Source organism: Lissotriton helveticus, chromosome 2_1, assembly GCF_964261635.1.
Source record: "Lissotriton helveticus chromosome 2_1, aLisHel1.1, whole genome shotgun sequence".
NCBI lineage: Eukaryota > Metazoa > Chordata > Amphibia > Caudata > Salamandridae > Lissotriton > Lissotriton helveticus.
In genome coordinates this window covers 1,475,603,417-1,475,616,872 of record NC_136059.1, presented here as the reverse complement: position 1 = coordinate 1,475,616,872, position 13,456 = coordinate 1,475,603,417, and positions in this window count along the sequence as shown.

The window sequence follows — 13,456 nt, the reverse complement described above, 5'->3', positions numbered from 1 at the left end:
ACCCATCCCATTCGTGGTGACAAATGCAAAAACAACAGTTGATGGACAGAATGCAGAACAATGTCATACATTCTCCCCAGTAAAGAGATCTGGGCCTAAATCCATTGTTTTTTTGCACTACACTCTACCAGTTCAGACATGGCCATATGCAAATCAGCCTTGATCAGACTGCAAAAGGGGAATTGATGCCAATATGCCCGCACTGTTCAGAAAGTCCACACAAATCAAAAAAAGAAAAAAGAAAGACACAGGTGCTGGTGATCTGGGACACAATCCCCTGGGTCCCAATATAGGAGAGTCAAAGGAATGGCTCTCCAAACAAATTTACACAAGAGATGACCCCGCACTCTTCAAAAAGTAACTAACAAGTCAATGCAATATCAGCAATATATGTTAGTAAGATACAGTGATTTTCATCGATGTTCTCCCAAGAATGAATTCGTGAGTCAGATTTTCTTCATCAGAAAAAAATCTTTTATTCATACAAGATGATAAAACACAATAGCCAACGCGTTTCGTCCGTGACCGGACTTCTTCAGGGCTTAAGCAAAGTTCTTGATAAACCTCGTTGGCAGTCTTAACACAAAAAAATCAAGTATTTTCTCAGAATGAAGTAAACGTTAAGGTGCCATCGTAACAGGAATTCAAATAATTAGTATATTTTATGGAAAGTATAAGCCTCAGAGTAACGGCGTGTGCAGAAAACATCAGAACTTCAGGTATGAAGTTCTGACGTTTTCTGCACACGCTTATACTTTCCATAAAATATACTAATTATTTGAATTCCTGTTACGATGGCACCATAACGTTTAATTCATTCTGAAGAAAATACTTGAATTTTTTGTGTTAGGACTGCCAACGAGCTTTATCAAGAACTTTGCTTAAGCCCTGAAGAAGTCCGGTCATGGACGAACCGCGTTGGCTATTGTGTTTTATCATCTTGTATGAATAAAAGTTTTTTTTCTGATGAAGAAAATCTGACTCACGAATTCTTGGGAGAACATCAATGAAAATCACTGTATCTTACTAACATATATTGCTGATATTGCATTGACTTGTTAGCTACTTTTTGAAGAGTGCGGGGTCATCTCTTGTGTAAATATGCAAATCAGCCTTGACCCTGTGCCTCATGGAACAGTCCAGCCCGAACTGCCAAGCCATGTCTTCCTGGACCGGAATCAAGCTTCCTAGGACCGGTTTCTGGCTATCAGCCATCTTCAGCCAGGATAGCTTGACTCCAGTGGTGTGGAGAGCATGGGACTCACGTCTGAGCATACCCATCCCACTCGGGGTGACAAATGCAAAAACAACAGTTGATGCACAGAATGCAGAACAATGTCATGCATTCACCCCAGTACAGAGATCTAAGCCTAAATCCATCGTTTTTTGGCACTCCACACCACCCAGATAAGACATGGCCATATGCAAATCAGCCTTGACCCTGTGCCTCATGGGAACAGTCCAGCCCGAACTGCCAAGCCATGTCTTTACTGGCCCGAAATCAAGCATCCTAGTACCGGTTTCTTGCTATCAGCCGTCTTCAGCCAGGGTAGCTTGACTCCAGTGGTGTGGAGAGCATGGGACTCACGTCTGAGCATACCCATCCCACTCGGGGAGACAAATGCAAAAATAACAGTTGATGGACAGAATGCAGAACAATGTCATACATTCACCCCTGTACAGAGATCTGGGCCTAAATCCATCATTTTATTGCACTCCACACCACCTCAGTTCAGACATGGCCATATGCAAATCAGCCTTGACCCGGTGCCTCATGGGAACAGTCCAGCCTGAACTGCCAAGCTATGTCTTTCCTGGACCAGAATCAAGCATCCTAGGACCGGTTTCTGGCTTTCAGCCGTCTTCAGCCAGGATAGCTTGACTCCAGTGGTGTGGAGAGCATTGGACTCACGTCTGAGCATACCCATCCCACTCGGGGTGATGGATGCAAAAACAACAGTGGATGGACAGAATGCAGAACAATGTCATGCATTCACCCCAGTACAGAGATCCAAGCCCAAATCCATCGTTTTTTGGCACTCCACACCACCCAGTTCAGACATGGCCATATGCACATCAGCCTTGACCCTGTGCCTCATGGGAACAGTCCAGCCCGAACTGCCAAGCCATGTCTTTCCGGGCCCGAAATCACTCATCCTAGTGTCGGTTTCTGGCTATCAGCCGTCTTCAGCCAGGGTAGCTTGACTCCAGTAGTGTGGAGAGCATGGGACTCACGTCTGAGCATACCCATCCCACTCGGGGTGACAAATGCAAAAACAACAGTTGATGGACAGAATTCAGAACAATGTCATACATTCACCCCTGTACAGAGATCTGGGCCTAAATCCATCATTGTATTGCACTCCACACCACCCCAGTTCAGACATGGCCAAATGCAAATCAGCCTTAACCCTGTGCCTCATGGGAACAGTCCAGCCTGAACTGCCAAGCCATTTCTTTCTTGGACCGAAATCAAGCATCCTATGACCGGTTTCTGGCTATCAGCCATCTTCAGCCAGGATAGTTTGACTCCAGTGGTGTGGAGAGCATGAGACTGACGTCTGAGCATACCTATACCACTCGGGGTGACACATGCAAAAACAAAAGTTGATGGACAGAATGCAGAACAATGTCATACATTAACCCCAGTACAGAAATCTGGGCCTTAATCCATCATTTTATTGCATTCCACACCACCCCAGTTCAGACATGGCCATATGCAAATCAGCCTTGACCCTGTGCCTCATGGGAACAGTCTAGCCCGAACTGCCAAGCCATGTCTTTCCTGGGCCGGAATCAAGCATCCTAGGACCGGTTTCTGGCTATCAGCTGTCTTCAGCCAGGATAGCTTGACTCCAGTGGTGTTCAGAGCATTGGACTCATGTTGAGCATACCCATTCCACTCGGGGTGACAAATGCAAAAACAACAGTTGATGGACAGAATGCAGAACAATGTCATACATTCACCCCAGTACAGAGATCTGGCCTAAATCCATCATTTTATTGCACTCCACACCACCCCAGTTCAGACATGGCCATATGCAAATCAGCCATGACCCTGTGCCTCATGGGAACCGTCCAGCCTGAACTGCCAAGCCATGTCTTTCCTGGACCGGAATCAAGCATCCTAGGACCGGTTTTTGGCTATCAGCCGTCTTCAGCCAGGATACATTGACTCCAATGGTGTGGAGAGCATGGGACTCACGTCTGAGCATACCCATCCCACTCGGGGTGACAAATGCAAAAACAACAGTTGATGGACAGAATGCAGAACAATGTCATACATTCACCCCAGTACAGAGATCTGGGCCTAAATCCATCGTTTTTTTACACTCCACACCACCCCAGTTCAGACACGGCCATATGGAAATCAGGCTTGACCCTGTGCCTCATGGGAACAGTCCAGTCGAACTGCCAAGCCATGTCTTTCCTGGACCGGAATTAAGCATCCTAGGACCGGTTTCTGGCTATCAGCCGTCTTCAGCCAGGATTGCTTAACTCCAGTGGTGTGCAGAGCATGGGACTCACGTCTGAGCATACCCATCCCATTCGTGGTGACAAATGCAAAAACAACAGTTGATGGACAGAATGCAGAACAATGTCATACATTCTCCCCAGTAAAGAGATCTGGGCCTAAATCCATTGTTTTTTTGCACTACACTCTACCAGTTCAGACATGGCCATATGCAAATCAGCCTTGATCAGACTGCAAAAGGGGAATTGAGGCCAATATGCCCGCACTGTTCAGAAAGTCCACACAAATCAAAAAAAGAAAAAAGAAAGACACAGGTGCTGGTGATCTGGGACACAATCCCCTGGGTCCCAATATAGGAGAGTCAAAGGAATGGCTCTCCAAACAAATTTACACAAGAGATGACCCCGCACTCTTCAAAAAGTAACTAACAAGTCAATGCAATATCAGCAATATATGTTAGTAAGATACAGTGATTTTCATCGATGTTCTCCCAAGAATGAATTCGTGAGTCAGATTTTCTTCATCAGAAAAAAATCTTTTATTCATACAAGATGATAAAACACAATAGCCAACGCGTTTCGTCCGTGACCGGACTTCTTCAGGGCTTAAGCAAAGTTCTTGATAAAGCTCGTTGGCAGTCTTAACACAAAAAAATCAAGTATTTTCTCAGAATGAAGTAAACGTTAAGGTGCCATCGTAACAGGAATTCAAATAATTAGTATATTTTATGGAAAGTATAAGCCTCAGAGTAACGGCGTGTGCAGAAAACGTCAGAACTTCAGGTATGAAGTTCTGACGTTTTCTGCACACGCTTATACTTTCCATAAAATATACTAATTATTTGAATTCCTGTTACGATGGCACCATAACGTTTACTTCATTCTGAAGAAAATACTTGAATTTTTTGTGTTAGGACTGCCAACGAGCTTTATCAAGAACTTTGCTTAAGCCCTGAAGAAGTCCGGTCACGGACGAACCGCGTTGGCTATTGTGTTTTATCTTCTTGTATGAATAAAAGTTTTTTTTCTGATGAAGAAAATCTGACTCACGAATTCTTGGGAGAACATCAATGAAAATCACTGTATCTTACTAACATATATTGCTGATATTGCATTGACTTGTTAGCTACTTTTTGAAGAGTGCGGGGTCATCTCTTGTGTAAATATGCAAATCAGCCTTGACCCTGTGCCTCATGGAACAGTCCAGCCCGAACTGCCAAGCCATGTCTTTCCTGGACCGGAATCAAGCTTCCTAGGACCGGTTTCTGGCTATCAGCCATCTTCAGCCAGGATAGCTTGAATCCAGTGGTGTGGAGAGCATGGGACTCACGTCTGAGCATACCCATCCCACTCGTGGTGACAAATGCAAAAACAACAGTTGATGCACAGAATGCAGAACAATGTCATGCATTCACCCCAGTACAGAGATCTAAGCCTAAATCCATCGTTTTTTGGCACTCCACACCACCCAGATAAGACATGGCCATATGCAAATCAGCCTTGACCCTGTGCCTCATGGGAACAGTCCAGCCCGAACTGCCAAGCAATGTCTTTACTGGCCCGAAATCAAGCATCCTAGTACCGGTTTCTTGCTATCAGCCGTCTTCAGCCAGGGTAGCTTGAATCCAGTGGTGTGGAGAGCATGGGACTCAAGTCTGAGCATACCCATCCCACTCGGGGAGACAAATGCAAAAATAACAGTTGATGGACAGAATGCAGAACAATGTCATACATTCACCCCTGTACAGAGATCTGGGCCTAAATCCATCATTTTATTGCACTCCACACCACCTCAGTTCAGACATGGCCATATGCAAATCAGCCTTGACCCGGTGCCTCATGGGAACAGTCCAGCCTGAACTGCCAAGCTATGTCTTTCCTGGACCAGAATCAAGCATCCTAGGACCGGTTTCTGGCTTTCAGCCGTCTTCAGCCAGGATAGCTTGACTCCAGTGGTGTGGAGAGCATTGGACTCACGTCTGAGCATACCCATCCCACTCGGGTGATGGATGCAAAAACAACAGTGGATGGACAGAATGCAGAACAATGTCATGCATTCACCCCAGTACAGAGATCCAAGCCCAAATCCATCGTTTTTTGGCACTCCACACCACCCAGTTCAGACATGGCCATATGCACATCAGCCTTGACCCTGTGCCTCATGGGAACAGTCCAGCCCGAACTGCCAAGCCATGTCTTTCCGGGCCCGAAATCACTCATCCTAGTGTCGGTTTCTGGCTATCAGCCGTCTTCAGCCAGGGTAGCTTGACTCCAGTAGTGTGGAGAGCATGGGACTCACGTCTGAGCATACCCATCCCACTCAGGGTGACAAATGCAAAAACAACAGTTGATGGACAGAATTCAGAACAATGTCATACATTCACCCCTGTACAGAGATCTGGGCCTAAATCCATCATTGTATTGCACTCCACACCACCCCAGTTCAGACATGGCCAAATGCAAATCAGCCTTAACCCTGTGCCTCATGGGAACAGTCCAGCCTGAACTGCCAAGCCATTTCTTTCTTGGACCGAAATCAAGCATCCTATGACCGGTTTCTGGCTATCAGCCATCTTCAGCCAGGATAATTTGACTCCAGTGGTGTGGAGAGCATGAGACTCACGTCTGAGCATACCTATACCACTCGGGGTGACACATGCAAAAACAAAAGTTGATGGACAGAATGCAGAACAATGTCATACATTAACCCCAGTACAGAAATCTGGGCCTTAATCCATCATTTTATTGCATTCCACACCACCCCAGTTCAGACATGGCCATATGCAAATCAGCCTTGACCCTGTGCCTCATGGGAACAGTCCAGCCCGAACTGCCAAGCCATGTCTTTCCTGGGCCGGAATCAAGCATCCTAGGACCGGTTTCTGGCTATCAGCTGTCTTCAGCCAGGATAGCTTGACTCCAGTGGTGTTGAGAGCATTGGACTCATGTCTGAGCATACCCATTCCACTCGGGGTGACAAATGCAAAAACAACAGTTGATGGACAGAATGCAGAACAATGTCATACATTCACCCCAGTACAGAGATCTGGCCTAAATCCATCATTTTATTGCACTCCACACCACCCCAGTTCAGACATGGCCATATGCAAATCAGCCATGACCCTGTGCCTCATGGGAACCGTCCAGCCTGAACTGCCAAGCCATGTCTTTCCTGGACCGGAATCAAGCATCCTAGGACCGGTTTTTGGCTATCAGCCGTCTTCAGCCAGGTTACATTGACTCCAGTGGTGTGGAGAGCATGGGACTCACGTCTGAGCATACCCATCCCACTCGGGGTGACAAATGCAAAAATAACAGTTGATGGACAGAATGCAGAACAATGTCATACATTCACCCCTGTACAGAGATCTGGGCCTAAATCCATCATTTTATTGCACTCCACACCACCCCAGTTCCGACATGGCCATATGCAAATCAGCCTTGACCCGGTGCCTCATGGGAACAGTCCAGCCTGAACTGCCAAGCTATGTCTTTCCTGGACCGGAATCAAGCATCCTAGGACCGGTTTCTGGCTTTCAGCCATCTTCAGCCAGGATAGCTTGACTCCAGTGGTGTGGAGAGCATTGGACTCACGTCTGAGCATACCCATCCCACTCGGGGTGACGGATGCAAAAACAACAGTGGATGGACAGAATGCAGAACAATGTCATGCATTCACCCCAGTACAGAGATCCAAGCCCAAATCCATCATTTTTTGGCACTCCACACCACCCAGTTCAGACACGGCCATATGCACATCAGCCTTGACCCTGTGCCTCATGGGAACAGTCCAGCCCGAACTGCCAAGCCATGTCTTTCCGGGCCCGAAATCACGCATCCTAGTGTCGGTTTCTGGCTATCAGCCGTCTTCAGCCAGGGTAGCTTGACTCCAGTAGTGTGGAGAGCATGGGACTCACGTCTGAGCATACCCATCCCACTCGGGGTGACAAATGCAAAAACAACAGTTGATGGACAGAATTCAGAACAATGTCATACATTCACCCCTGTACAGAGATCTGGGCCTAAATCCATCATTGTATTGCACTCCACACCACCCCAGTTCAGACATGGCCAAATGCAAATCAGCCTTAACCCTGTGCCTCATGGGAACAGTCCAGCCTGAACTGCCAAGCCATTTCTTTCTTGGACCGAAATCAAGCATCCTATGACCGGTTTCTGGCTATCAGCCATCTTCAGCCAGGATAGTTTGACTCCAGTGGTGTGGAGAGCATGAGACTCACGTCTGAGCATACCTATACCACTCGGGGTGACACATGCAAAAACAAAAGTTGATGGACAGAATGCAGAACAATGTCATACATTAACCCCAGTACAGAAATCTGGGCCTTAATCCATCATTTTATTGCATTCCACACCACCCCAGTTCAGACATGGCCATATGCAAATCAGCCTTGACCCTGTGCCTCATGGGAACAGTCCAGCCCGAACTGCCAAGCCATGTCTTTCCTGGGCCGGAATCAAGCATCCTAGGACCGGTTTCTGGCTATCAGCTGTCTTCAGCCAGGATAGCTTGACTCCAGTGGTGTTGAGAGCATTGGACTCATGTCTGAGCATACCCATTCCACTCTGGGTGACAAATGCAAAAACAACAGTTGATGGACAGAATGCAGAACAATGTCATACATTCACCCCAGTACAGAGATCTGGCCTAAATCCATCATTTTATTGCACTCCACACCACCCCAGTTCAGACATGGCCATATGCAAATCAGCCATGACCCTGTGCCTCATGGGAACCGTCCAGCCTGAACTGCCAAGCCATGTCTTTCCTGGACCGGAATCAAGCATCCTAGGACCGGTTTTTGGCTATCAGCCGTCTTCAGCCAGGATACATTGACTCCAGTGGTGTGGAGAGCATGGGACTCACGTCTGAGCATACCCATCCCACTCGGGGTGACAAATGCAAAAATAACAGTTGATGGACAGAATGCAGAACAATGTCATACATTCACCCCTGTACAGAGATCTGGGCCTAAATCCATCATTGTATTGCACTCCACACCACCCCAGTTCAGACATGGCCATATGCAAATCAGCCTTGACCCTGTGCCTCATGGGAACAGTCCAGCCTGAACTGCCAAGCCATTTCTTTCGTGGACCGAAATCAAGCATCCTATGACCGGTTTCTGGCTATCAGCCATCTTCAGCCAGGATAGTTTGACTCCAGTGGTGTGGAGAGCATGAGACTCACGTCTGAGCATACCCATCCCACTCGGGGTGACACATGCAAAAACAAAAGTTGATGGACAGAATGCAGAACAATGTCATACATTAACCCCAGTACAGAAATCTGGGCCTTAATCCATCATTTTATTGCATTCCACACCACCCCAGTTCAGACATGGCCATATGCAAATCAGCCTTGACCCTGTGCCTCATGGGAACAGTCCAGCCCGAACTGCCAAGCCATGTCTTTCCTGGGCCGGAATCAAGCATCCTAGGACCGGTTTCTGGCTATCAGCTGTCTTCAGCCAGGATAGCTTGACTCCAGTGGTGTTGAGAGCATTGGACTCATGTCTGAGTATACCCATCCCACTCGGGGTGACAAATGCAAAAACAACAGTTGATGGACAAAATGCAGAACAATGTCATACATTCACCCCAGTACAGAGATCTGGCCTAAATCCATCTTTTTATTGCACTCCACACCACCCCAGTTCAGACATGGCCATATGCAAATCAGCCCTGACCCTGTGCCTCATGGGAACCGTCCAGCCTGAACTACCAAGCCATGTCTTTCCTGGACCGGAATCAAGCATCCTAGGACCGGTTTTTGGCTATCAGCCGTCTTCAGCCAGGATACCTTGACTCCAGTGGTGTGGAGAGCATGGGACTCACGTTTGAGCGTACCCATAACGCTGGGGGTGACAAATGCCAAAACAACAGTTGATGGACAGAATACAGAACAATGTCATACATTTAGCCCAGTACAGAGATCTGGGCCTAAATCCATCGTTTTTTTGCACTCCACACCACCCCAGTTCAGACATGGCCATATGCAAATAAGCCTTGACCCTGTGCCTCAGGGTAACAGTCCTACCCGAACTGCCAAGCCATTTCTTTCCTGGACCAGAATCAAGCATCCTATGACCGGTTTCTGGCTATCAGCCATCTTCAGCCAGGATAGTTTGACTCCAGTGGTGTGGAGAGCATGGGACTCACGTCTGAGCATACCTATCCCACTCGGGGTGACAAATGCAAAAACAACAGTTGCTGGACAGAATGCAGACAAATGTCATACATTCACCGCAGTACAGAGATCTGGGCCTAAATCCATCGCTTTTTTGCACTCCACACCACCCCAGTTCAGACATGGCCACATGCAAATCAGCCTTGACCCTGTGCCTCATGGGAACAGTCCAGCCCGAACTGCCAAGCCATTTCTTTCCTGGACCGGAATCAAGCATCCTATGACTGGTTTCTGGCTATCAGCCGTCTTCAGCCAGGATAAGTTGACTCAAGTGGTGTGGAGAGCATGGGACTCACGTCTGAGCATACCCATCCCACTCGGGGTGACAAATGCAAAAACAACAGTTGATGGGCAGAATGCAGAACAATGTCATACAATCACCCCAGTACAGAGATCTGGGCCTAAATCCATCATTTTATTGCACTTCACACCACCCCAGTTTAGACATGGCCTTATGCAAATCAGCCTTGACCCTGTGCCTCATGGGAACAGTCCAGCCTGAACTGCCAAGGCATGTCTTTCCTGGACCGGAATCAAGCATCCTAGGACCGGTTTCTGGCTATCAGCCATCTTCAGCTAAGATAGCTTGACTCTAGTGGTGTGGAGACCATGGGACTCACGTCTGAGCGTACCCATAACGCTCAGGATGACAAATGCAAAAACAACAGTTGATGTACAGAATGCAGAACAATGTCATACAGTCACCCCAGTACAGAGATCTGGGCCTAAATCCATCATTTTATTGCACTCCACACCACCCCAGTTCAGACATGGCCATATGCAAATCAGCCTTGACCCTGTGCCTCAGGGGAACAGTCCAGCCCGAACTGCCAAGCCATTTCTTTCCTGGACCGGAATCAAGCATCTTATGACCGGTTTCTGTCTATCAGCCGCTTCAGCCAGGATAGCCTGAATCCAGTGGTGTGGAGAGCATGGGACTCACGTCTGAGCATACCCATCCCACTCGGGGTGACAAATGCAAAAACAACAGCTGATGGACAGAATGCAGACAAATGTCATACATTCACCGCAGTACAGAGATCTGGGCCTAAATCCATCATTTTTTTGCACTTCACACCACTCCAGTTCAGACCCGGCCATATGCAAATCAGCCTTGACCCTCTGCCTCATGGGAACAGTCCAGCCCGAACTGCCAAGCCATGTCTTTCCTGGACCGGAATCAAGCATTCTAGGACCGGTTTCTGGCTATCAGCCGTCTTCAGCCAGGATAGCTTGACTCCAGTGGTGTGGAGAGCATGGGACTCACATCTGAGAATACACATCCCACTCGGGGTGACAAATGCAAAAACAACAGTTGATGGGCAGAATGCAGAACAATGTCATACATTCACCCCAGTACAGAGATCTCGGCCTAAATCCATTGTTTTATTGCACTCCACACCACCCCAGTTCAGACATGGTCATGTGCAAATCAGCCTTGACCCTGTGCCTCATGGGAACAGTCCAGCCCGAACTGCCAAGCCATTTCTTTCCTGGACCGGAATCAAGCATCCTATGACTGGTTTCTGGCTATCAGCTGTCTTCAGCCAGGATAGCTTGACTCCAGTGGTGTGGAGAGCATGGGACTCACGTCTGAGCATACCCATCCCACTCGGGGTGACAAATGCAAAAACAACAGTTGATGGACAGAATGCAGAATAATGTCGTACATTCACCCCAGTACAGAGATCTGGGCCTAAATCCATCTTTTTTTGCACTCCACACCACCCCAGTTCAGATATTGCTATATGGAAATCAGCCTTGACCCTGTGCCTCATGGGAACAGTCCAGCCCGAACTGCCAAGCCATGTCTTTCCTGGACCGGAATCAAGCATCCTAGGACCCGTTTCTGGCTATCAGCCATCTTCAGCCAGGATAGCTTGATTCCAGTGGTGTGGAGACCATGGGACTCACATCTGAGCATACCCATCCCACTCGCGGTGACAAGTGCAAAAACAACAGTTGATGGACAGAATGCTGAACAATGTCATGCATTCACCCCAGTACAGAGATCTAAGCCTAAATCCTTTGATTTTTTTGCACTCCGCACCACCCCAGTTCAGACATGGCAATATGCAAATCAGCCTTGACCCTGTGCCTCATGGGAACAGTCCAGCCCGAACTGCAAAGCCATGTCTTTCCTGGACCGGAATCAAGCATCCTAGTACCGGTTTCTGGCTATCAGCTGTCTTCAGCCAGGATAGCTTGACTCCAGTGGTGTGGAGAGCATGGGACTCACGTCTGAGCCAACCCATCCCACTCGGGGTGACAAATGCAAAAACAACAGTTGATGGACAGAATGCAGAACAATGTCATACAGTCACCCCAGTACAGAGATCTGGGCCTAAATCCATCATTTTATTGCACTTCACACCACCCCAGTTTAGACATGGCCTTATGCAAATCAGCCTTGACCCTGTGCCTCATGGGAACAGTCCAGCCTGAACTGCCAAGGCATGTCTTTCCTGGACCGGAATCAAGCATCCTAGGACCGGTTTCTGGCTATCAGCCATCTTCAGCCAGGATAGCTTGACTCCAGTGGTGTGGAGAGCATGGGACTCACGTCTGAGCGTACCCATAACGCTCAGGATGACAAATGCAAAAACAACAGTTGATGGACAGAATGCCGAACAATGTCATACATTCAGCCCAGTACAGAGATCTGGCCCTAAATCCATCGTTTTTTTGCACTCCACACCACCCCAGTTCAGACATGGCCATATGCAAATCAGCCTTGACCCTGTGCCTCAGGGGAACAGTCCAGCCTGAACTGCCAAGCCATTTCTTTCCTGGACCGGAATCAAGCATCTTATGACCGGTTTCTGGCTATCAGCCGCTTCAGCCAGGATAGCTTGAATCCAGTGGTGTGGAGAGCATGGGACTCACGTCTGAGCATACCCATCCCACTCGGGGTGACAAATGCAAAAACAACAGTTGATGGGCAGAATGCAGAACAATGTCATACAGTCACCCCAGTACAGAGATCTGGGCCTAAATCCATCATTTTATTGCACTTCACACCACCCCAGTTTAGACATGGCCTTATGCAAATCAGCCTTGACCCTGTGCCTCATGGGAACAGTCCAGCCTGAACTGCCAAGGCATGTCTTTCCTGGACCGGAATCAAGCATCCTAGGACCGGTTTCTGGCTATCAGCCATCTTCAGCCAGGATAGCTTGACTCCAGTGGTGTGGAGACCATGGGACTCACGTCTGAGCATACCTAACCCACTCGGGGTGACAAATGCAAAAACAACAGCTGATGGACAGAATGCAGAACAATGTCATACATTCACCCCAGTACAGAGATGTGGGCCTAAATCCATTGTTTTTTGCACTCCACACCACCCCAGTTCAGACATGGCCATATGCAATTCAGCATTGACCCAGTGCCTCATGGGAACAGTCCAGCCCGAACTGCCAAGCCATGTCTTTCCTGGATCGGAATCAATCATCCTAAGACCGGTTTCTGGCTATCAGACGTCTTCAGCCAGGATAGCTTGACTCCAGTGCTGTGGAGAGCATGGGACTCACGTCTGAGCATACCTAACCCACTCGGGGTGACAAATGCAAAAACAACAGTTGATGGACAGAATGCAGACAAATGTCATACATTCACCCCAGTACAGAGATCTGGGCCTAAATCCATTGTTTTTTTGCACTCCACACCACCCCAGTTCGGACATGGCCATATGCAAATCAGCCTTGACACTGTCCCTCATGGGAACAGTCCAGCCCGAACTGCCAAGCCATGTCTTTCCTGGATAGGAAT